The sequence below is a fragment of the Pinus tabuliformis genome, chromosome 3_2, assembly GCF_031772625.1.
Source record: "Pinus tabuliformis cultivar Carrire ecotype Pingquan chromosome 3_2, CPIR1, whole genome shotgun sequence".
NCBI lineage: Eukaryota > Viridiplantae > Streptophyta > Pinopsida > Pinales > Pinaceae > Pinus > Pinus tabuliformis.
Window position 1 is genome coordinate 761217095 of NC_142302.1, and position 23795 is coordinate 761240889.

Consider the following 23795-nt stretch of genomic DNA (forward strand, 5'->3'; position numbering starts at 1 on the left):
CAGAGATCTCATGTATTGAGCGGAGCACGAAGTTTTGGCAGAGGTAAGTTTCGGCAAGAGTTTAAATATAGAAACGGAGTTCATATGGAAATATTATATGGTGGAAGCATATAATATAGGTCAAGCCTCATTATTGACCCAGTTATATTTGGTTATGGTTATGTTTAGATAGTTCATGGCTTGTTGCTAAATTTTTTTTAACATAGTCCGGGTTCTATATATCGAATTAATCACTCAAAGCATGCAATCGATTGACATGAGAAATGATTGCATGATGCAACAATAGGGAATCCTCATTGGCTTAGACCTTGACAAATAGACGCACCATAAGTTGATGTAAGAATTTAACACAATATGAATCACGACCCCACTCAAGGCACGTGGATACATGGCCTAACAGTACACAAGACTTGATACAAATACAAGAATGCCCAAATACAAACAAGCATGACCAACCGATTGCATAATAAATAAAGTACCTTTTGATGAGAAGCCCACCTTCCAACTTGTTCTCTTGGAAGATGAGTGTGGCAAAACATGACTAATGTAGGTGGTAGAGGTTTGAATGGCACGTCACATCAGCTACTAGTGGCTCTCAGGGGCTTCCAGCTATCGGTTCGAAGAGATGAATAAGGAAAAAGTTTCTCCTATGGGCCACTAACTTTTGGTGGGTAACAATACCAATGAGGACAAAAATATCTAGCACGCGTATGTTGCTTCTCAAAGAATGAGAGAAGAAGAATGAAAAAGCAAAAGAAAGGAGGCAGAGAAAAAAGAAATAAAAGTGGAGAAGACACTAGAGTTGTAATAGAAATGTCGAGAACCAAAACTTTAGAGGAGGGATACTCTGGATTGATGATCACGCAATCCTATAGCTGCAGTCTATAGGATGTACCAACCAATGCCAATATTCAAAGGAAGTGACAGGAGAAAGGAGGACGGTAACCAGTCCCATCTATGAAGAAGTTATCTAGGAGACAAAAATTGAATAGGGAAAGAGAGGCAAAAGGAGAAAAATGGAAAAGATTAATTCTCATCATTTCTATGAATGATTAGTAGCTTATGTAAGGATTTCCAAATCTAATAAAAAATCCCTCATCCCCAATCTTTGATTCAAAACAATGTTACATGGATTTATTGTATGTAATATGCCAGCAAGCGAGTATGAGCAAAGAAAAATGAAATAGGAAATGAAATAAATAACCCTGGCTAGAATTTGATGACTTGTTGGAGTGAGGAGCACCTATGAACCATTTCATCACTTGCTTGATACAAATTGATCATTCTTGGAGGTTAATCATTTTGGAGAGTTTTTGTTCCCACAAGTATGGGTTATTTTGGCATTTTATTATGCTTTTGAGCTATCTCAAGATTGGCAAACATATTTGTATACTATTGTAATGTCCCTTCCGAAATTAAATTGTTACAGGTTTATTTATTCTACAATTTTGAAAATTTGGGAGGCCAAGTGACCCATGTGATTTTTGGGAAAGACTTGGGAAGGGAAAAGGGGCTGAAATGTTTTCTTGGCATAGCGTGGGGGCCACCCACATGAGGAAATACACACCACCTTAGAGGGAAGTTCGAATGACTAAGGAGGGAAAGTGAAATTGCTAGTTGGAGGGGGCCCACATGGGAAAAGAGGCCCACGAATTATAAATAGAGGAGGCTCAGCCTCATTTGGCATATTTTGGACATATTGAACTCACTCTTAGTTGCTCTAGGTGCGTAGTTGGGTCACTCGCTGTTTAGCACGAGTTCTCCAAGCGGATAACTCACCCTCTCTTCTGTGGACCACGAGTGCCACCCTAGTGAGGTTTCTTTCTATCATTCTGAGAGATTGCAGGTGGATATTTAGAGCTCCCAACGCAACCATCATTTAGTCATTGCGTACTACAGAAAGACGCGGTAGTGGAATACGTAGGAGATCATTCAGTGGCCTTCCGGGGAGCAATTGTCAGAGGAGTTTTGGAGAAGGAAGTACATGGGAAGACTAGCCTTTAGGAGGATTTTGGGAGCTGGAGATTTCCGTTTGGGAGAAGTGTGATTGCCAACACTCAAGACTAGCGTAGGTATTCATCACTGGGCACACGTGGGGGATTCGTGGGTCAGTTGTGGAGCGAGTATTTGCCGAGAGAGATAAGGGGAAGTTCGCAGAAGATTATTTCAGCCATTTTGGTGTGCTTTGGAGGGATTACTATGGATTTACAGGAAGGTCGTACACTTTAGCAATTGGAGGAGTGCACGACTCTTGGGAGGACGAATTTCCGAGGTCAAAACCAGGCCAAACACTTTCTGGGTTTTGGTGGGTTCTGGTTGAGGAGCTTGGGGCTAATTTTGCAGAATTTTCCCGGTAGATCTAGGGGGTCAAACAGGGATCCCAACTCAGCTAGAAGCTAGATGAGCTAGGGAGAATTCGAGCCAAAATCGCAACGTCAACATTTGGCCAATTCCTTCGTGGGTTGTTCTGTGTATTTGGTGGAAAGGCACGAGTTAATTTCCCAAAATTTTCTAGGCATCGGAGGTGGGGTTTCCAGCAGCATCTGCGCAGCAGACAACACAATTTCACTAGGGCAGCGCAGGGCATCATTGTAACAGTGATTTGTGCCATCTCGGCTTCACATATTACCACGTGGGCTTGATCACGCTTAACATTGAGGCAAGCCCAAGTGCACCACTTCCACATTATTGTACTTTTCTCCCAGATTATAATAAAATGGCTCAGTCGTTGGTTATTCCTGGACATTTTATGGGTGTGCACTGAATGTTTCAATATTATGGTGTTCTTTTTATTGTTTGCTTTGCATAGCACTATTTTTCCTAGTTTGAAACATTACAACTTCAAGCAATTTTTTTGGGATTTTCTTGTAAAATTATGAAAAAGTGACTTATTTACCCTCACAAAATAGAGGGGAGTCACTTTCGATTGTTGATTATCATTCACTCACTTCTTCTTCTCTAGAGGAGGGTACATCAGATCTTATCTTTCTTATTGGATGTAATATGATCATTTATAGATCGAATTGTCTTGCGAAGGAGATTTTTGCATGGACAGTCTTTTGGTATTCACGAAGTGATTCCTATTGGAAATGTGTAAGTTTATTGTCACATTTTCTTCCATTTTGCATGCTATATTTCTGAAATTAGGTCTTCTATGAATGCCATATTAACAAGTGCAATATATTTTCTTGAAATCTTGATCCTTCATGGCATGTAAAATTTTCTTTTGCACGAGTCCATCAAAGGAACTTGATTCATGCATCCTTTGACATCAAGATATTCCATATAGTGAAGTCAGTAGTCATTTCTAATTGAAGAAATTCAATCTTTCATCCTCTTCATCCAAGGCCCTTTGTCATTGACCTTTCACTAATTGTCTCCACTGCCTAACTAGATAAAGGCTCTAAACTAATAGGTGTTCGTGATTATAAATATTCCTTTCTTCTTTGATTTCATGGTAACTGGGGTTCGTTTGGGTTTAGCTTAAATATACATTTAATCACAATTTTATGTCCATACATTATTGCCCTATTGGAAGGGATTTCATTTAATAAATAATAAAAGGAGAAATATAGCATTAATTGAATATTTTAACCTTAAAATTAGGGCTGATGTCTTGGTATTTATTATTGTCATATGCATTTTCAGCCATTTGAAACTATTGTTTACTTAACCCTAGCTTACCTCACTCATATCCTATTGTTCCTTTGATAGGAATGTAAGAGAGGACTATCTTGAAGATGGGTATTCAAAAGACAATGTGATCCACTGCAAAGGGACTAGATATACCACCTAGGTTAAACACTTCACATAACTCATTCAAGCATGGCCCAATATAATACATGAATACAACAAGGAGAACACTTTTGGCTCAAGTATTGAACTATGGTTAAAATCAAATGTGTTAAAATATCCTTTAGTTACGCCTAGAGGTAAGGGGTTAACATGATCAATACCTACACTTACACGAGTGCTTGCGATACATTACAAGAGCTTATTTATACCACGCCATTATAAAAATGAGAGCCATCTTGGAGATGCCAACAAGCTAGATTTTAATATTACCTTACAATTTTACAGGGTTACCTTGAGGAGTGAAGGTGACACCAACTCTCTAGGAAGGGCAAGAGATGAAAACAAGAAAGAGAAGAAAATAAGGGAGGCAATGACACTGTTGATGCACCATTAAAGACAAACGGTGGAAATGCCCATGCAAAGAAAGAAAGGGCATCAAAGGTGGAACAATTCTTGAAATACCTGTGCATTTTCAGCTATTTGAAACTATTGTTTACTTAACCCTAGCTTGCCTCCTTCATAGCCTATTGGACCTCTGATGATCTTATTCATTATAGTCTATTATCAAGAGCTGCTATATATTATCATGTGCCTTAAATTTGCATATCTTACAAACCCTAAGTTAAATAGATGGAAATATGAAACAACATGAGCAACTATTTAATAATCTCAAAGAGTACTACACTTAAATGTGCCAAATACATAAGAAGGGAGACTATGCTTAGGTATAAGATAAATTGTAATATTCTAATGGAAAAATTAAGTGGATAACAGTAACATAAGGGGAGGGTCCATGCCTGGGTATAAGTTAAATGTTTCTCTATACGTGCAGCAACCTTTATAACATGAGAAACACTTTATATAGAAAGGAGTGATGAAACTATGGCTCCCCTAGATCATGTGTATTGGTAGATCAACCTAAAGACCCTTGCATACCTACCCAAGTCATAAACGACCAACATGGTGTCAAATTAATGTCACCAAAAGATAGTCAAATAGGAATGTAAGAGAGGACTATGTTGAAGACAGGTATTCAAAATACAACGCGATCGACCACAAAGGGTCTAGTTATACCACCTAGGTTAAACACTTCATAGAACTCATTCCGCGCTAAGAGGGAGTGTAGATTTCTAGTAGCATCGAATGTGCTTTAAGCCTCAACATTTGAACGGAGGCTTGGACACATGTATTCCAGAATACCTAGAAATCGTTTTGGGAAATTCCGGCCAGAGACAGTTTTATTAAAATAATTAATTATTCCTAATGGATGCCTAAGTCTAAACTTAGGAAATTAAAATAATTAAAGGGTATTAATAAAACCGAGGGCGAAACTTCTAGAAGAAGAAGGAGATCAAGACCAAATGATCTAAGCCATTGATTAGAATATAATATGGGCCATTGATTACTCAACTGGAGCATTATAAGAAGGAATTTGATGGGTATTTGGAACAAACATTGGAGATAGATCAAGATATCGATTTTCTCAGAGAGGGTAGCCCAAAAGTTTCGAGAGAATCGATCAAGGTGATTTCTTGTAGTGAGGGGCAGGGATAGTGGACAAGAGGAAGCTTTTCAGATCCGGGGAGTGTAAGGCAAAGACGAGACTCAGTGCAGGAAGTCGAGGTGTGAGACCGGAAGGCCTCAAGATCAATTTTCTAGTAAGTAGGAGGTCAGCAGAGGGATTGACACAGAGCCCAGCCAGAGTAATGCAGTTTTGCGTAGGGTTGACGAAGAAGCTTTGCAGGGGCAGCGTACGCCCAGTCAGCAAGCCCCTGATCAGAACCGAATCTCCAAGAACAGTGTGAGATTTCTCTCACTAACCTTTTTGCCAGTTTCTCTCTGTATCGGATAGCCAGTTGGGCATCCAATGAATTGTATCCAGAAAAGTACTGCTTAATAATAAAAACCCTTAGCTTCTGCAACAGTTTTCCCGCATTGGGTTATTCTGGGGACATTTGTCCAAAAATAACGGTGTCATGTGTTGTGTATTTCTTTCTTGCTCAGTTTCTTGTTTCCACATTTAATTTAATTGGTGAAGGCTGCAGTGTATTAGTTTCAATATTTGTTGTAGCATGCAGTAAATAATTTGTTTAGTAATTTAACAAATAGAAGATACTTAATCAATTGCTGTAGTAGAAATTTGGGTCTCCAATTTTTCACAACACCAACTCTCTACGAAGGAAAAGAGACAAACAAAAGTGATTGGATAAAATAAGGGAGACAATGACACTGATGAAGCACCATTGAAGACAAATGGTGGCAATGCCCATGCAAAGAAAGTAAGGTCATCAAAGGTGGAAGAGTTCTTGAAATACCTATGAATGTAGGAGGCAATAACGACAAGATGTATCTAACTATGGTGCAAGTGTTGTGAGGACTAGTGAAACACCAACAAAGATGAGATCTAGAAAAACTAGCACAACAACAAATGCTAAAAGAGGCAACACTAGCATGGAACAGGAAAGGGGATGAGTTTTGACGATGCTAGTGAGGTATCAATGAAGAAAGAAATCCTTAACACAATTACATAGCTGGGGAAGGAAAGACATAATGAGAATGAGTCACTCGAGCTATCCCACTTCATTATTGGGCTGCAACGTAGACTACCCATCAAACCTTCTTGTTGGGAATTACACATATTCTCAATTATTACTAATTCTTCTCAATGCCATGAATTTCTTAAATGCATAAGAATTATTTCCGCAAAGGTACCATTTCCATAATTCAATTCAATGTAGCCATGGGATGATAGAAACAAGCCTAACTAACATGGAGAGAGAATATTAGCTAGTATATGAAAATAAATGTCAAGATGCAATATAAGAAAACAATACCTGCACTTACCTAAGAGTTTTACATGCAATGCTAGAGCTATAACACCCTCCTCCCAGCTTTACCCAAGCTAACCGGTCCATCGGGGTAAACATGTGATGAAGAGTTACTATGATATGATTCAACTCCCCAAGTATAGTTAAGGAAGTGGAATCGACTAAACGAAACCAAACTGACCTTCCTAAGGAGCTACAAAACCTTCATGAGCCAACCAACCCCTCCAGTTGTCCAACCCTGAGAGAACTTAATGTTTTGTTGAACTAGATCCCCAATCGCTCCTATAAAAAGCCTTCCCTGTGACTGAGACCCTCCAGTCGCACCCATAGAAAGGTCTCCATGCGAATGTAGCCTTTGTCAGGCAATTCTATGCCAACGACCTCGGATTCTGAACCACCTTTTCAAAGCTAGGACTCCGGCCTCTGCCTAGGACTTCATGAAACTTCCATAAATGATAAATAACATTGATACAAGGCTACTAACACAAAAAATTGAACAAGGGCTTGATTAAGGCACTGATCTACCAAAAGGTGATCACCAAAAATCATATTCTTGCACCTTCTTCTAGGTCCAGCTAAGTTGGTGCACCTAGGGCATCAATTTACTGACAAGCTAGCCCTCCAAAAAGTTCAATCTCCTAAGGTCTCCTGCGCTAGTGTTTCCTCAAGCTCTCCTCCAATTTTGAAGCCATTTTGACAGTGGATTTGGGAGAAGAGCCAAACCCTAGCTCTAGGATCAAACTTTGCATTAGCATCCTCAAGGATGGTACCTCATAGGACCAAACCAACACCTTCAAGTGAAATTTTTTTCTTTGATTGTCTCCCCACCTTGTCTAGGTTAAGAACATCATTGGTTGTTGTACTCATTCCCCCTATCCTAGACCGGGTCCACTTGGTCCCGTGTAGCCCAATTCCTTTGAAAGACAATTCTTCAAGAAACATCCGGGATACCAATTACAATAAGGATTTTAGGGATTGGGAATTTCCTTCATAACTTATATCCCATAAACCTAACCCTTGAATCCTCCTTTTCATTTCCCTAGAAGACATTGTACTTTGCTTACAAAGCAAGCAAGCCTTATCCTTCTAACTCTTCCAAGAAAGGGATTATTTGGGTAACTCCACATCATTTTGATGAGTTATCCTTCATCAAGGACTCCATCATATATAGGGTCTCCTCCCATCGGTGAAAGTCCATAAATAGAAGGGAGCCTTAGCTGAGGTGACAGTGGGCTAAGTCTCCATTTGTTGCCCTTGGCCTAGCATTTCCCCTTTAGGTCCCCTACTAGTTTGAGCGGTAACAGGGTGCTTGAATTTATTTTAGTTTTTGAAGAAGAAAAAATGCCCAAAATATCTCACTAATAGCATGGTTGCATAGTTCTCATCGATACCTCTTCAATCCTATATTTTTCTTAGAAAAAATCCTCCTGAGTGAGATGTTATGGCCAGTTGAAAATTAGTATTAAAGGGGGCTAAAATTAAAAGGAAAAACTATAGGGACAAACCCAAAATATTAATTTGTTAAACATTGTGCAAGTTTCTTGAAGAACCACCACTGGATAGGCAGACCAATGGCCACAAGCACATGGAGTTGTGCATTAGTTAACATAGTTAAAAACCATGTAAGTCTCAGATCAATCCATTGTGTCCTCAACAAATTAAGGTCAAATGAAGCAAATGAGGCTTGATGTTTAACGAGTCCAAGCACACCAATAGGATTATGACACGTGGAAAGGTTATATTAGCAGACGATGTTAGCATGTCGACGAGGAGCCACCGAGGCTGCCACTTGTCATACAAAAATGGCAATTTCAACTATCTAATGAGTGTGTTTTGGGTGACATGTGGCCCCCTCTAGGTATGCCACGTGGCTATTGTGACATTGTCGATGGCATTAGCATTTTGACACTCAATGATTCTTGGGTCTAGGTCATATGGGCATGGTCTTATGGCTTATGGAAACATTGGCTCCGGGTTTAAAAAGTTGGTCTTATGGTCGATTGGGACAACCATGTGACCATAACAAGTCATGCGACTACGAGTTGAATGTAATGGAGGAGTGGCGACACATATTCGATCGAACAATGAATTAGTTTTGATATGTTAGCTATTTGTGAAAAGTTTGGTACAATGATCTGATGGTTTGGTTTGAAATCAATGTAATACATGACATGGTTTGGAGTGGTTTCGATTCTCTTCTATTCGTTGTGGAATTTTGGCTATGAATTCGTAACAGAGATCTGGTCATGTCAACATGTTGGAAGGGTTTGAAGCCATTATAATTTTGCCTCGCATGTTTTGAATATGCAGTGTAATCTCTTTCATTTGGAGGTCTTGTGACAATATTATGATTTGGTTTCATTACAACCCATCAACAAACTAGCAGAGATCTCATATATTGAGCGAAGCACGAAGTTTTGGCAGAGTTAAGTTTCGGCAAGAGTTTAAATTTAGAAAGGGAGTTCATATGGAAATATTATATGGTGGAAGCATATAATAGAGGTCGAGTATCATTATTGATCCAGTAATATTTGGTTATGGTTGTGCTTAGATAGTTCATGGCTTGTTGTTAATTTTTTTTAATATAGTCTGGGTTCTATACATCGAATTAATCACTCAATGCATGCAATCGATTGACACGAGAAATGATTGCACAATGCAATAATAGGGAATCCTGATTAGCTTAGACCTTGACACATAGACGCACCATAAGTTGATGTAAGCATTTAACACAATATGAATCATGACCCCACTCCAGGCATGTGGATACATGGCCTAACAGTACACAAGACTTGATACAAATACAAGAATGCGCAAATACAAACAAGCATAAGCAGCTAATTGCATAATAAATAAAGTACCTTTTGATGAGAAGCCCACCTTCCAACATGTGCTCTTGGAAGATGAGTGAGGTAACACATGACTGATTTAGGTGGCAGAGGTATGAATGGCACGTCACATCGGCTACTAGTGGCTCTCAGGGGCTTCCAGCTATCGGTTCGAAGAGATGAATAAGGAAAAAGTTTCTCCTATGGGCCACTCACTTTTGGTGGGTAACATTACCAATGAGGACAAAAATATCTAGCACGCGTATGTTGTTTCTCAAAGAATGAGAGAAGAAGAATGAAAAAGGAAAGGAAAGGAGGCAAAGAAAAAAGAAAGAAAAGTGGAGAAGACACTAGAGTTGTACTAGCAATGTCAGGAACCAAAACTTTAGAGGAGGGATACTCTGGATTGATGATTACACAATCCTATAGCTGCAGTCTATAGGATGTACCAACCAATGCCAATATTCAAAGGAAATGACAGGAGAAAGGAGGATGGTAACTAGTCCCATCTTGGAAGAAGTTATCTCAAGTCGGGCCCTACTTGAGACAACAATCTAAGGAGAACCAATCACTAGTGAGGTGACCAAAATTATAGGAGACAAAAATTGAATAGGGAGAGAGAGGCAGAAGGAGAAAAATGGAAAAGATTAATTCTCATCATTGCTATGAATGATTAGCATGTTATGTAAGGATTTCCAAATCTAATAAAAAATCCCTCATCCCCAATCTTTTATTCAAAGCAATGTTGCATGGATTTATTGTATGCAATATGCCAGCAAGTGAGTATGAGCAAAGAAAAATGAAATAGGAACATTTGAAAATGAAATAGGAAATGAAATAAATATCCCTGGCTAGAATTTGATGAGTTGTTGGAGTGAGGGGCACCTATGAACCATTTCATCACTTGCTTGATGCAAATTGATCATTCTTGGAGGTTAATCATTTTCGAGAGTTTTTATTCCCACAAGTATGGGTTATTTTGGCATTTTTATTATGCTTTTGAGCTATCTCAAGATCGGCTAACATATTTGTATGCTTCTGTAATGTCAATTCTGAAATTAAATTGTTACAGGTTTATTTATTCTACAATTTTGACAATTTGGGAAGCCATGGGACCCATGTGATTTTTGGGAAAGACTTGGGAAGGGAAAAGGGGCTTAAATGTTTTGTTGGCATAGCATGGGGGCCACCCACATGAGGAAATACGCACCACCTTAGAGGGAAGTTCGAATGACTGAGGAGGGAAAGTGAAATTGCTAGTTGGAGGGGGCCCACATGGGAAAAGAGGCCCATGAATTATAAACAGAGGAGGCTCGCCTCATTTGGCATCTTTTGGACATATTGAACTGAATCTTAGTTGCTCTAGCTGCTTAGCTGGGTCACCCGCTGTTTAGCACGAGTTCCTCAAGCGGATTGTTGATCATCATTCACTCACTTCTTCTTCTCTATAGGAGGGTACATTAGCTCTTATCTTTCTTTTTGGATGTAGTATGACCATTTATAGATCGAATTGTCTTGTGAAGGAGATTTTTGCATGGACAGAATTTTGGTATTCATGAAGTGATTCCTATTGGAAATGTGTAATATTTTGGCACATTTTCTTCCATTTTGCATGCTATATTTCTGAAATTAGGTCTTCTATGAATGCCATATTAACAAGTGCAATATATTTTCTTGAAATCTTGATCCTTCATGGCATGTAAAATTTGTTTTGCAAGAGTCCATCAAAGGAACTTGATTCATGCATATCTTGACATCAAAATATTCCATATAGTGAAGTCACTAGTCATTTCTAATTGAAGAAATTCAATCTTTCACCCTCTTCATCCAAGGCCCTCTGTCATTGACCTTTCACTAATTGTCTCCATTGCCTAACTAGATAAAGGCTCTAAACTAATAGGTGTTCATGATTATAAATCTTCCTTTCTTCTTTAATTTCATGGTAAGTAGGGTTGGTTTGGGTTTAGCTTAAAATATACATTTAATCACAATTTTATGTCCATACCTTATTGCCCTATTGGAAGGGATTGCATTTAATAAATAATAAAAGAAAAAATCAAGCATTAATTGAATATTGTTGGACACCTAATCCTCTAAGGGTTGGTGTGGAATGTGAACAACCATGAGAGTCCAAGAGACCTTGGGATGTGGGACCCAACGGTCACACGAATGTACTATAAATGTATATTATTGTCAAATAATAGATGAACTCTCCTACTTATCTTTCATATTATGTTGATGCCATGTGTGTGTTTAACATGGTATCAGAGCAGGCGATCTCCTGCCCTACTCAATTGTGAGCCACTTGTTTTCTGTGGCCTTTTTATACATGTCAGTCCTGTACCTCTGTTCTACAGTGCCATCTCTATCAAATCTCTGTTGTTGAATGAGTTGGTCGAGAGTTGAACGTTATAACATACCTTGAATTTCGTGAACCGCCTTAATACACTGCTCTCTAAAATCTACGGCATAATGCCCCAATACTGATCCAGGTGGATGTTGGTGGCCACCCACCAACCCATTTGGACCCCCACAACTGTCTCTTTCAGTCTTTTCAGTTTCCTAAATTGTAGCACAGTTTACTATTTTTAGCAGTTTTTTGGGTCCTGAACTTCCGGAGCCGTTTTGAGGCCCTAAACGACGTTTTTTTGGGATTCTGGGGCAACATGGGTCGTAGACCGATGTTGCCTCCCAAAGTGGTAGTACTCGGATAGATCTTTCTAACGAGCTATCGTGCGCGTCAAACGGAGATCGTATGCCAAAGTTACGACCCCGGGAAATTGATGTACCAATTTACCCAAACGGGGCCCACAATTTGGCGTTTCATCTTCTAGGGTTAGGTTTCGGGATGTGAAGGGTTTTCCATTGTTTCTCAACAATAAATAGGCCTTCGAGCCTCATTGTAATACAGTTCGGAACAGTTCAGAGGCATGTAGCCGCACATCTCTTCTCAGAGATAGCTACCATCGCCCTAGCTGGTTTATTTCCATTTCTGGTTGTAAGCATATTTCAGTATTTTACAGTAATGAAATGAAGTATTATTTCCGCTGCATCTTTGTATTTATGGTTATCGCATCTCTGTATTTATGGTTATCTCTATAATCTATTGCGTTCCTGCTTAAATCCGGATCAGTGGTATCAGAGCGGTCTGCTTTTTCTCTGTTTTTCTTTGCATGTCCCCAACGAGGTCGGGATATAAGGAGTTAGGGCTTGAACTGGTCGAACCCTTGCAAGACCAGCCTCGAAAATCCCGACGGCCTCCCATGGCGGATGAGAAGAAAGACGAGGGGGCAGGAGATCCTATCAAAATCTTGCTCGAAGAAGCGCTCGAGCGGCAAAGGAACGCGATGATGGATAGCTTTGCGCAGATCCTTCAGCGGCTACCCAGAGGCGACGCATCGACTTCCAACAGCGACTCTGGAAACGCCACGCCTTTTAAGGTACAAGTTAATTTTGAAATCCCCATCTTCGAGGGTCAAATAGACGCAAATGCCGTAGATAAATGGTTAAATCTGCTAGATGGGTATTTTTCTGTTCACGAATTTTCAAGTCGGGAAAAGATTGTTTTTGCTCTTCTCAAAGCAGCCCCCCACGTCAAGGATTGGTGGGAAACCTACTGCGAGCAGAAGGATGAAAGTACAGGCTCACTATTTTCAGCCGCACCCACTTGGAATGACTTCAGGGATGCCATCAAGGAGCAATACTACCCTGTCGGAACCTATGAGGACAAATACATCAAATGGACCACACTGCGGCAGGGACGAGACCAAGATGTGCCGGAGTTCACAAACATTTTTCATACCCTTCGCACACAGTTGGGTATCAAAGATTCTCAGTTGCATCTGGTACTCAAATACCGCGGCTGCCTGCACAGATACATCCAGGAAGAGATGGTGTTCTTGAACATCTCCTCACTTGGCACAACATACCGATACGCTGTCAAAATCGAGCAAAAGTTCAAACAGAAGAAGCGAGACTTTGGATCTGCAAATCTGAAGCCCAAAGGACAAAGCCAAGGCGGGGTGACCCAAGACAACCCGTCGAAGCCGCAAGAAAAGAACAACACCACGAAGCCGAAGAAGGACACAGGAAAGTGGTGTGAGTTCCACAAAAGTCCCACTCATAACACAAGTGAGTGTCGGACCAAGCAGTCGCTGGTGGCTGAGTTGAAGGCTTCCGAATCAGATGCATGTTCCGACCCTGAGCCAGAACCCGACAAGGGGAATGGCAAAGGGAAGCAGATCATTGATGCGGATCCCAGCGCCACTGTTGCCACTGCCAAGATACAGAAGAATGAACTTTCAGATCCAGAGGAAGGGGAGCGTCTTTTCCACTCACAGATGTGGGTGAAGGGTTCACCGCTGCGATTCATTGTCGACAGTGGTAGCCAAAAGAACTTGGTTTCAGCAGAGGTCGTGAAGCGGTTGGGCTTACCGACTACACCACACCCACAGCCGTACAGTATCGGGTGGCTTCATGAAGGACGAGATCTCAAAGTTCGCCAGCAGTGCCGCCTTCCCTACAGCATCAAACCCTTCACAGATGAGGTATTGTGTGATGTTACACCTCTGGATGTTTGTGATGTATTATTAGGCCAGCCATACTTATGGAGACGACATGCTGTGTATGAGTCAAGGCCTCGTGCTGTCATTATTTCTTTGAATAATTCATTATACAGGATACCAGAGGTAGCCCCACCTACTGCCACATCCTTGATCACTACCAAGAAAGGCAGCAAGCTCATATCGCAGACCAGGAAATTCATTTGTCTGGTTCACTCCCAAAATAAGGGGAAGATTGTTGTTACATCCATGACCCCTGTAAAGGGTTCCTTCATGCAGCAGCAGCAGCAAAGGGATACAGTCATGACAAAACACAGGAACAACTTCTCCTCACCCACATGGGTACCACACAAGTTTCAGGTGGGCAACAAAGTCTGGTTGCATCGACAGAAAGAACGCCTTACCAGAACCCATCAGAAGCTCAAATCACTCCGACATGGTCATTACAGCAGTACCAAGGCTATGGGGAACAATGCTTTGGAGCACAACATTCCTCCATTCCTTCGCTTGCACCGAGTGTTCAATGTGGACCATCGTCGACCATGCTTCCCACCATCACTAGACACATCAGAGATTGCAGGACAAGTTCAGCAGATGGAGGAACTCAACGCAATGGGGACCATTGCTTCCTAAGGGGGGAGGAATGATCCAGGTGGATGTTGGTGGCCACCCACCAACCCATTTGGACCCCCACAACTGTCTCTTTCAGTCTTTTCAGTTTCCTAAATTGTAGCACAGTTTACTATTTTTAGCAGTTTTTTGGGTCCTGAACTTCCGGAGCCGTTTTGAGGCCCTAAACGACGTTTTTTTGGGATTCTGGGGCAACATGGGTCGTAGATCGATGTTGCCTCCCAAAGTGGTAGTACTCGGATAGATCTTTCTAACGAGCTATCGTGCGCGTCAAACGGAGATCGTATGCCAAAGTTACGACCCCGGGAAATTGATGTACCAATTTACCCAAACGGGGCCCACAATTTGGCGTTTCATCTTCTAGGGTTAGGTTTCGGGATGTGAAGGGTTTTCCATTGTTTCTCAACAATAAATAGGCCTTCGAGCCTCATTGTAATACAGTTCGGAACAGTTCAGAGGCATGTAGCCGCACATCTCTTCTCAGAGATAGCTACCATCGCCCTAGCTGGTTTATTTCCATTTCTGGTTGTAAGCATATTTCAGTATTTTACAGTAATGAAATGAAGTATTATTTCCGCTGCATCTTTGTATTTATGGTTATCGCATCTCTGTATTTATGGTTATCTCTATAATCTATTGCGTTCCTGCTTAAATCCGGATCAAATACGCTGCTCTCTATACTTGTCATTTTTTCCTATTCACTGCCTCTCAAAGATCTGCATGTCTATTATTATTCATATGTTCATTCTTGCTTGAACTTGAGCGTTTTCAATGTGCGCCTAAGCTAACGCTCCATTAATTTGGCCTTTGTCAAAAATCCATTTTCTTATTGTTGTCAGGGACGGTTTCTATTATAGATTTTGCCTTGAACAACAATTTGTTTGACCTTGTGCTCGTTGGCCTTCTCTTAGCGCTATCGATGTTATTCTCTATCTGCCCTCTGCTCATCAAACATGCTACCATACCCTGTCTGCTTGTCAGAACTGCTCCCCTCCATCGTTTCTCTATTTGAGAGTCAATACCTAATTCTTCCTTGAAGAACGCTCTTCCTAACATCTGTGCACTTGATTGTTTCTTTGTGCATATACTGTATGAGGTCGATTGGGGGTCCATCTACATGTTGTTCTAACCTATCATTCTAGAATTCTCCATCCTCCTGCTACAAATCATTTGTGTGGTTTTTTGTCAACGCTGCAGACATTTCGCATTACATTGAATCATAGTCTGATCACTGCTTTCCATGCGTAGAGTTGAAAGGATGCATTGCATGGTATGTACATTTTATGTTCGGCAATGTGCGTTAAGGCTGGTTTGAATGGTTTGTGGTATACCTTACCATTGTAAAATCTATTCCGGTTACCATATTTTTACTGTTGCAGCATCCGGCTTAGCACCATACCACATCGCATATCATCAACCCACCAAACCACCGTTGCTCTCTGTCTCATGTGTTTCTTAATATATCTAATGTTGTATTACACCGCCTCCTCCTCAATCCAGTTTTACAGTCTATCCAAGGTGGTATCGTTGTAGTTACACCATACCATTAGTCATAATCTATTCATTTAACATTGTCATGGCATTAAGTTGAATGTTGTCGTTGTCCCAGCATTAAGTTGAACGTTGTCTGATACGTTGTGCCTCCCTGCAGCTTCCATTTAGTTGTATTCATTTAACATTATGTATAAACATTGTGTATGCATAGTTTCATGCCACCATTGGTAAATCTGCCTCCCATTGTGGTATGATGAACTAAATTCTCTTACAAAAACGGTTGCCTGAGTCTGGAGAATCAGAAGCACGGCAGAACAGCTTCACAGCGGCGTGGAGAGCAGAGAGACTCTACATCACGTCCGAAGTGGAATCGATTGAATTGAGTTGGAACGCACAGTTACAAAGATACTCTATGGAAGCTGAAGCGATTGAGTTGAGCTGGAACGCATAACTGCAAACATACTCTTTGTATTCCACAAAGCCTAACCTATTGATTCCCATTTCCGTGGTGGAAGGCTTATTCGTGTTTTGGGCAAGAATTGATTCTTTTGCGCAGGAAATGGTTGTATTCATATGATATTCATGTCATTGTACGTGGATCAAAAGAACTGTTGGGGACCTCCTCCATGTGTTGGGCTGAGCGATTTACTGAATGGGCACACTGGTTACTATCCTTCCACATCAATCGTAGAACTTGTTCACACTTGCTGATGGTCTTCGTGATTTGTTGATGACACATTTATGATTTGTTGTATTTGACTCCAAATCTAATAAGCAATTACTGCCTGTGTTGCTTTCGGCTATCTGTACAGGGAGCCGGCCATCCGTCTGTTGATTGAAATTCTCGAGTGGTAATGTACTCTAGTCAGGTTTCGAAATCTCAAAAAATGGTAGGGATCATACAATGTCGAGCTCCGAAAGGGGAGTGAATAGGTGTTGGCATTTGGGAATGAAAATGTGATTGAAAGACTCTAGCACTCTATTGTTTCACAGGGGACGGTCACTTTCTTTTCCTTGGTAACTCATCTGCCCCTCGCAAGAAGATAGACTAGCTGTGTTTTCTCAATGGTCGTAAGAGCTATGTCTTTTATTTTCGATATGTTCCAGATGGGGTACGCATGTAATAACTCGCTCTAATGGTCACACTGTCAATACATACATTATCTATTCTCTTAGTGTAGTGAAGGCTCACATATTAATGTCATATTTTATCTTTGAGACCTGGGCATTTTATTTGCACCGGAAATGCGTATGGCCCATGCATATCCATCTAGCTAGTACCTTCATTCCTACGAGTATTGTTGTTGCATTTGGAGTTTACCCTGTTGCAGTTGTATTCGTGCATGATATATGCGTTGATAACTCCTGTCTCATTTCAATCGTAACGGTGAGTTGGTTAAAATGATGACTTTCTACATTGAATATGTGTTGGAATGTGGTGGTGTGCTGTGCGTTTGAAGGTGAAGAAGGTGTGTTGATGTGTTTACAATTCCGTGAGCACTGGTGTCATCCAAACTTTATATGCTGCATTATTTGTATGCGTTGGTGAATGGAGCATATGTTTTGAAGGTCGTGGTCTGTATATGTTGGAGAGTGTGTAATTCATGGTGTGCTTTGCAAGTAGTATGTGGTATGGTGGCTCTTCTCTTTGCATTGACAACTTGAATCGTATGAAAAATGACAAATTATATGCGCATTGAGTTATTTTTTAAGGTTGTGTGGTATATATATGCTGATGTTTTCTTTGCTTTGAATTATATACCTTGAACTGTAAGTTGCACTCTTTCCAAAGCTGAAATTTTCTTGGTCAATGGTAATGTCGACTTGCTCAAGGTTCCAAATTTCCAGCGATAAAGAAAAGATTCTTGACATAGTATTGTGAGTGGGTGTTGATTCTTCATTTGTTCATAGTTATGATCAGTTTTTAAAAGGTGTAATTTTGACAATGGAGAATATGGCTCAAAATATTGAAGTATTAGAATTCTTGAAAACTTTGATGCATTCTATTAATCATTACACAGTGAAAATCAACAAATCCTCTGTGGCTGACATTAGAATTTGTCTGCAAAATGCACAAGAGAAAATAGAATTTTTGGAGCTTGAATGTTAGCTTCAACAAAAGGAATTAAAATAGAGGAGTCATCATTCTGAACCTGTTTCTGTACAGAACATTGAAACAGACTCCCATAAGCAGCAAGTTGATTCAGATCTAGTGACCAATGAAGTAGCAGAATTGCATGCAGACGCAGAAATTCAGTCTGCACTTCCGAAGCCCATCATCAGACCTTGGGAAGAGCTTGTCCACAACAAGCACAAAACTGGTCTTGGATATGACAAGGACGTGTCCTTTCATATTCTAGATTACTCAAAGCCCATCCAGTTTCAGAGTGTTGGATTTCTTCATGACAGTTCACCTTTACCTGTTCCAGATTTTGTCCCTCTTCCACAACAACAGATTGTGAAATGCCAACACTGTGACCGAGTTGGCCATCTGAAAGATCATTGTTTTGATCTTCATCCATGTAATCATTGTCATAAAACCAATCATTCTTCAAACAGATGCTTCAGAAACAAACCTCCTGCAAGAACCAAGATTCATCTTGGATGGATCGCTTCTTGGCAATGGGCATCAACAGCCAAGAAGATATTCCAGTCATATGTCAAAACTTGTTCTAGAGTATTGAATAGTCTTGCAGTTTATTTTTCTCCATCATCTCACCTTGTATCTGACAGGGGGGGGAATGATGGTCATCTACAAGCTTCAAAACCACATCAAACGAGCCTGAGCCACAACTTGCCATACCAGATTCAGAGTTGTAGCTAGAGACAAAGATGCCCCTGAGCATGCCTTCAGTCGGTGGACACTTCCTCTAGCAGAAGACTTCAGCTTCTTGCTAGTTTTGGAAGAGTTCCAGAAATTGCATTAAGCATTCCAGAGTTGTTGGTCATCCTTAAACCATCACAGGTTGAGACTTCCCTTTTCAGGTTGAGGTTCTCCCTTTTATGCGGGGTGAGACCTCCCTTTCATGGTTGAAGGTTTCCCTCTTCAAAACATGAGGAGCACTTCCTCTAGCAGAAGACCTAAGCTTCATGCCAGAATTGGAAGAGTTCCGGGAACTGCACTAAGCGTTCCAGTGTTGGTGGTCATCCTTAAACCACCTCCCTTTATACCAACATTTCAAAGAGCACATTAAGCCTAGTGTTGCCATGCATTTCTGCACGTTTTGTATTACAGCTCTCTTCTTGGACTCATACATAACCCTTCGGATTAAGGGGGGGAATGTAAGGGTTGGTGTGGAATGTGAACAACCATGAGAGTCCAAGAGACCTTGGGATGTGAAACCCAACGGTCAGATGAATGTACTATAAATGTATATCATTGTCAAATAATAGATGAACTCTCCTGCTTATATTTCATATTATGTTGCTGCCATGTGTGTTTTTAACAAATATTTTAACCTTAAAATTAGGGCTGATGTCTTGGTATTTATTGTTGTCATATGCATTTTCAGCCATTTCAAACTATTGTTTACTTAACCCTAGCTTGCCTCGTTCATATCCTATTGTTCCTTTGATGATCCTATTCCTTATAGGCTATTTTCTAGAGCTATTATATCCCATCATGTGCCTTAAATCTGCATATCTCACAAACCCTAACTTAAATCAATGGAAATATGAAATTGCATGAACAACTATAGAATAATTTCCAAGTATCCCAAACTAAAATGTGCCAAATACATAAGAGGGCTGTCCATGCCTAGGTATAAGAAAAATGTTTTTCTATACACGCGACAACCTTTATAACATGAGAAACACTTTATATAGAAAGGAGTGATGAAACTAGGGCTCCCCTAGATCATGTGTATTGGTAGATCCACCTAAAGGACCTTGCATAATACCTACACAAGTCATAAATGACCAACATGGTGTCAAATCATTGTCACCAAAAGATAGTCAGATAGGAATTTAAGAGAGGACTATCTTGAAGATGGGTATTCAAAAGACAATGTGATCGACCGCATAGGGACTAGATATACCACCTAGGTTAAACACTTCACAGAACTCATTCAAGCATGGCCCAATATAATACATGAATACAACGAGGGAAACACTTTTGGATCAAGTAGTGAATTATGATTAAAATCAAATGTGTTAAAATATCCTCTCGTTACGCCTAGAGGTAAGGGGTTAACATGATCAATACCTACACTTACACAAGTGCTTGTGATACATTACAAGAGCTTATTTATACTACGCCATTATAAAAATGAGAGTCATCTTGGAGATGCCAAGAAGCTAGATTTGAATATTGCGTTACAAATTTATAGGGTTACCTTGAGGAGTGAAGGTGACACCAACTCTCTAGGAAGGGCAAGAGACGAACAAAAGAAAGAGGAGAAAATGAGGGAGGCAGTGACATTGTTGATGCACCATTAAATACAAACAATGGAAACATGTGATGAAGAGTTACTATGATATGATTCAACTCCCCAAGAATACTTAAGGAAGTGAAATCGACTAAACCGTCCACCGAGGTAAACATGTGATGAAGAGTTACTATGATATGATTCAACTCGCCAAGTATACTTAAGGAAGTGGAATCGTCTAAACAAAACCAAATTGACCTTCCTAAGGAGCTACAAAACCTTCAAGAGCCAACCAACCCCTCCAGGTGTCCAAGCCCTGAGAGAACTTGATGTTTTGTTGAACTAGATCCCCTCTTGCTCTTATAACAAACCTTCCCTGTGACTGAGACACTCTAGTTGCTCCCATAGAAAGGTCTCCATGCGACTGTGGCCTTTGCCAAGCAGTTCTATGCCAACGACCCCGGATTTTGAGCCACTTTTTCAAGGCTAGGACTCAGGCCTCTGCCTAGGACTTCATGAAACTTCCAGAAATGATAAATAACATTGAGACAAGGCTATTACACAAAAAATTGAACAAGGGCTTGATTAAGGCACTGATCTACCAAAAGGTGATCACCAAAAATCACATTCTTTCACCTTCTTCTAGGTCCAGCTAAGTTGGGGCACCTAGGGCATCAGTTTACCGACAAGCTAGCCCTCAAAAAAGTTCAATCAACTAAGGTCTCCTGCGCTGGTGTTTCCTCAAGCTCTCCTCCAATTTTGAAGCCATTCGATCGGTGGATTTGGGAGAAAAGCCAAGCCCTAGCTTTGGGATCAAACTTTGCATTACGATCCTCAAGGATGGTACCTCATAGGATCAAACCAACACTTTCAAGTGAAAATTGTTTCTTTGATCCCCTCCCCACCTTGTCTAGGTTAAGAACATCATTGGTTTTTGTACTCAGTCCCCCTATCCTACACCGGGTCTACTTGGTTCCGTGTGGCCCAATTCCTTTGAAAGACAATTCTTCAAGAACCATGTGGGATACCAATTACAATAAGGATTTTAGGGAATGGGAATTTCCTTCATAAGTTATATCTCATAAACCTAACCCTTGAATCCTTCTTTCATTTCCTTAGAAGACATTGTACTTTGCTTAGAAAGCAAGCAAGCCTTATCCTTCTAACTCCTCCGGGAAAGGGATTATTTGGGTCACTCCACATAATTTTTATGACTTATCCTTCATCAAGGAGTCCATAATATATCGGGTCTCCTCCCATCGATGAAAGTCCATAAATAGAAGGGAGCCTTAGCTAAGGTGACAGTGGGCTAAGTCTCCATTTGTTGCCCTTGGCCTAGCATTTCCCCTTTAGGAATCCCCTTTAGGTCCCCTTCTAGTTTGAGCGGTAATAGGGTGCTTGAATTTATTTTAGTTTTTGAAGAAGAAAAAATGCCCAAAATATCTCACTAATAGCATGGATGCGTAGTTCTCATCGATACCTCTTCAATCCTATATTTTTCTTACAAAAAATCCTCCTGGGTGAGAAGTTATGGCCAGTTGAAAATTAGTATTAATCGAGGAAAAAATTAAAAGGAAAAACTATAGGGCCAAGACCAAAATATTAATTTGTTAAACATCGTGCAAGTTTCTTGAAGATCCACCATTGGATAGGCAGATCAATGGTCACAAGAACATGGAGTTGTGCATTAGTTAACATAGTTAAAAACCATGCAAGTCTCAAATCAATCCACTGTGTCCTCAACAAATTAATGGTCAGATGAAGGAAATGATGCTTGATGTTTAACCAGTCCAAGCATACCAATAGGATTATGACATGTGGCAAGGTTATATTAGTAGACGATGTTAGCATGTAGACGAGGAGCCACCCGAGGCTGCCACTTTTCAGACAAAAATGGCAATTTTAGTTATCTAATGAGCGTGTTTTGGGTGACATGGGACCCCCTCTAGGTATGCCACGTGGCTGTTGTTACATTGCCGATGGCATTAGCATTTTGACACTCAATGATTCTTGGGCTAGGTCATATGGGCATGGTAATATGGCTTATGGAAACATTGGCTCCGGGTTTAAAAAGTCGGTCTTATGGTCGATCGGGACAACCAATGTGACCATAACAAGTCATGCGCCTACGAGTTGAATGCAATGGAGGCGCGACGACACATATTCGATAGAACAATGAACGAGTTTTGATATGTTAACTATTTGTTAAAAGTTCGATACAATGATCTGATGGTTTGGTTTGAAATCTGATACATGACATGGTTTGGAGTGGTTTTGATTTTTTTCTATTCGTTGTGGAATTTTGGCTATGAATTCTTAACGGAGATCTAGTCATGTCAACTCGTTGCAAGGGTTTGAAACCATTATAATTTTGCCGCACATGTTTTGAATATGGGGTGTAATCTCTTTCATGTGGAGGTCTTGTGACAATATTATGATTTGGTTTCATTACAACCCATCAACAAACTAGCAGAGATCTCATATATTGAGCGGAGCACGAAGTTTTCACAGAGGTAAGTTTCGGCAAGAGTTTAAATTTAGAAAGAGAGTTCATATGGAAATATTATATGGTGGAAGCATATAATAGAGGTCGAGTCTCATTATTGATCCAGTTATATTTGATTATGGTTATGTTTAGATAGTTCATGGCTTGTTGCTAAAAATATTTTAACATAGTCTGGGTTCTATACATCGAATTAATCACTCAATGCATGCAATCGATTCACATGAAAAATGATTGTACTATGCAATAATAGGGAATCCTCATTGGATTAGACCTTGAAACATAGACGCACCATAAGTTGATGTAAGCATTTAACACAATATGAATCATGACCCCACTCTAGGCACGTGGATACATGGCCTAACAATACACAAGACTTGATACAAATACAAGAATGCCCAAATACAAACAAGCATAAGCACCCGATTGCATAATAAATAAAGTACCTTTTGATGAGAAGCCCACCTTCCAACATGTGCTCTTGGAAGATGAGTGAGGTAACACATGACTGATGTAGGTGGCAGAGGTATGAATGGCGTGTCACATAGGCTACTAGTGGCTCTCAGGGGCTGCCGGCTATTGGTTCGAAGAGATGAATAAGGAAAAAGTTTCTCCTATGGGCCACTCACTTTTGGTGGGTAACAGTACCAATGAGGACAAAAATATCTAGCACGCTTATGTTGCTTCTCAAAGAATGAGAGAAGAAGAATGAAAAAGCAAAGGAAAGGAGGCAGAGAAAAAAGAAAGAAAAGTGGAGAAGACACTTGAGTTGTACTAGCAATGTCAGG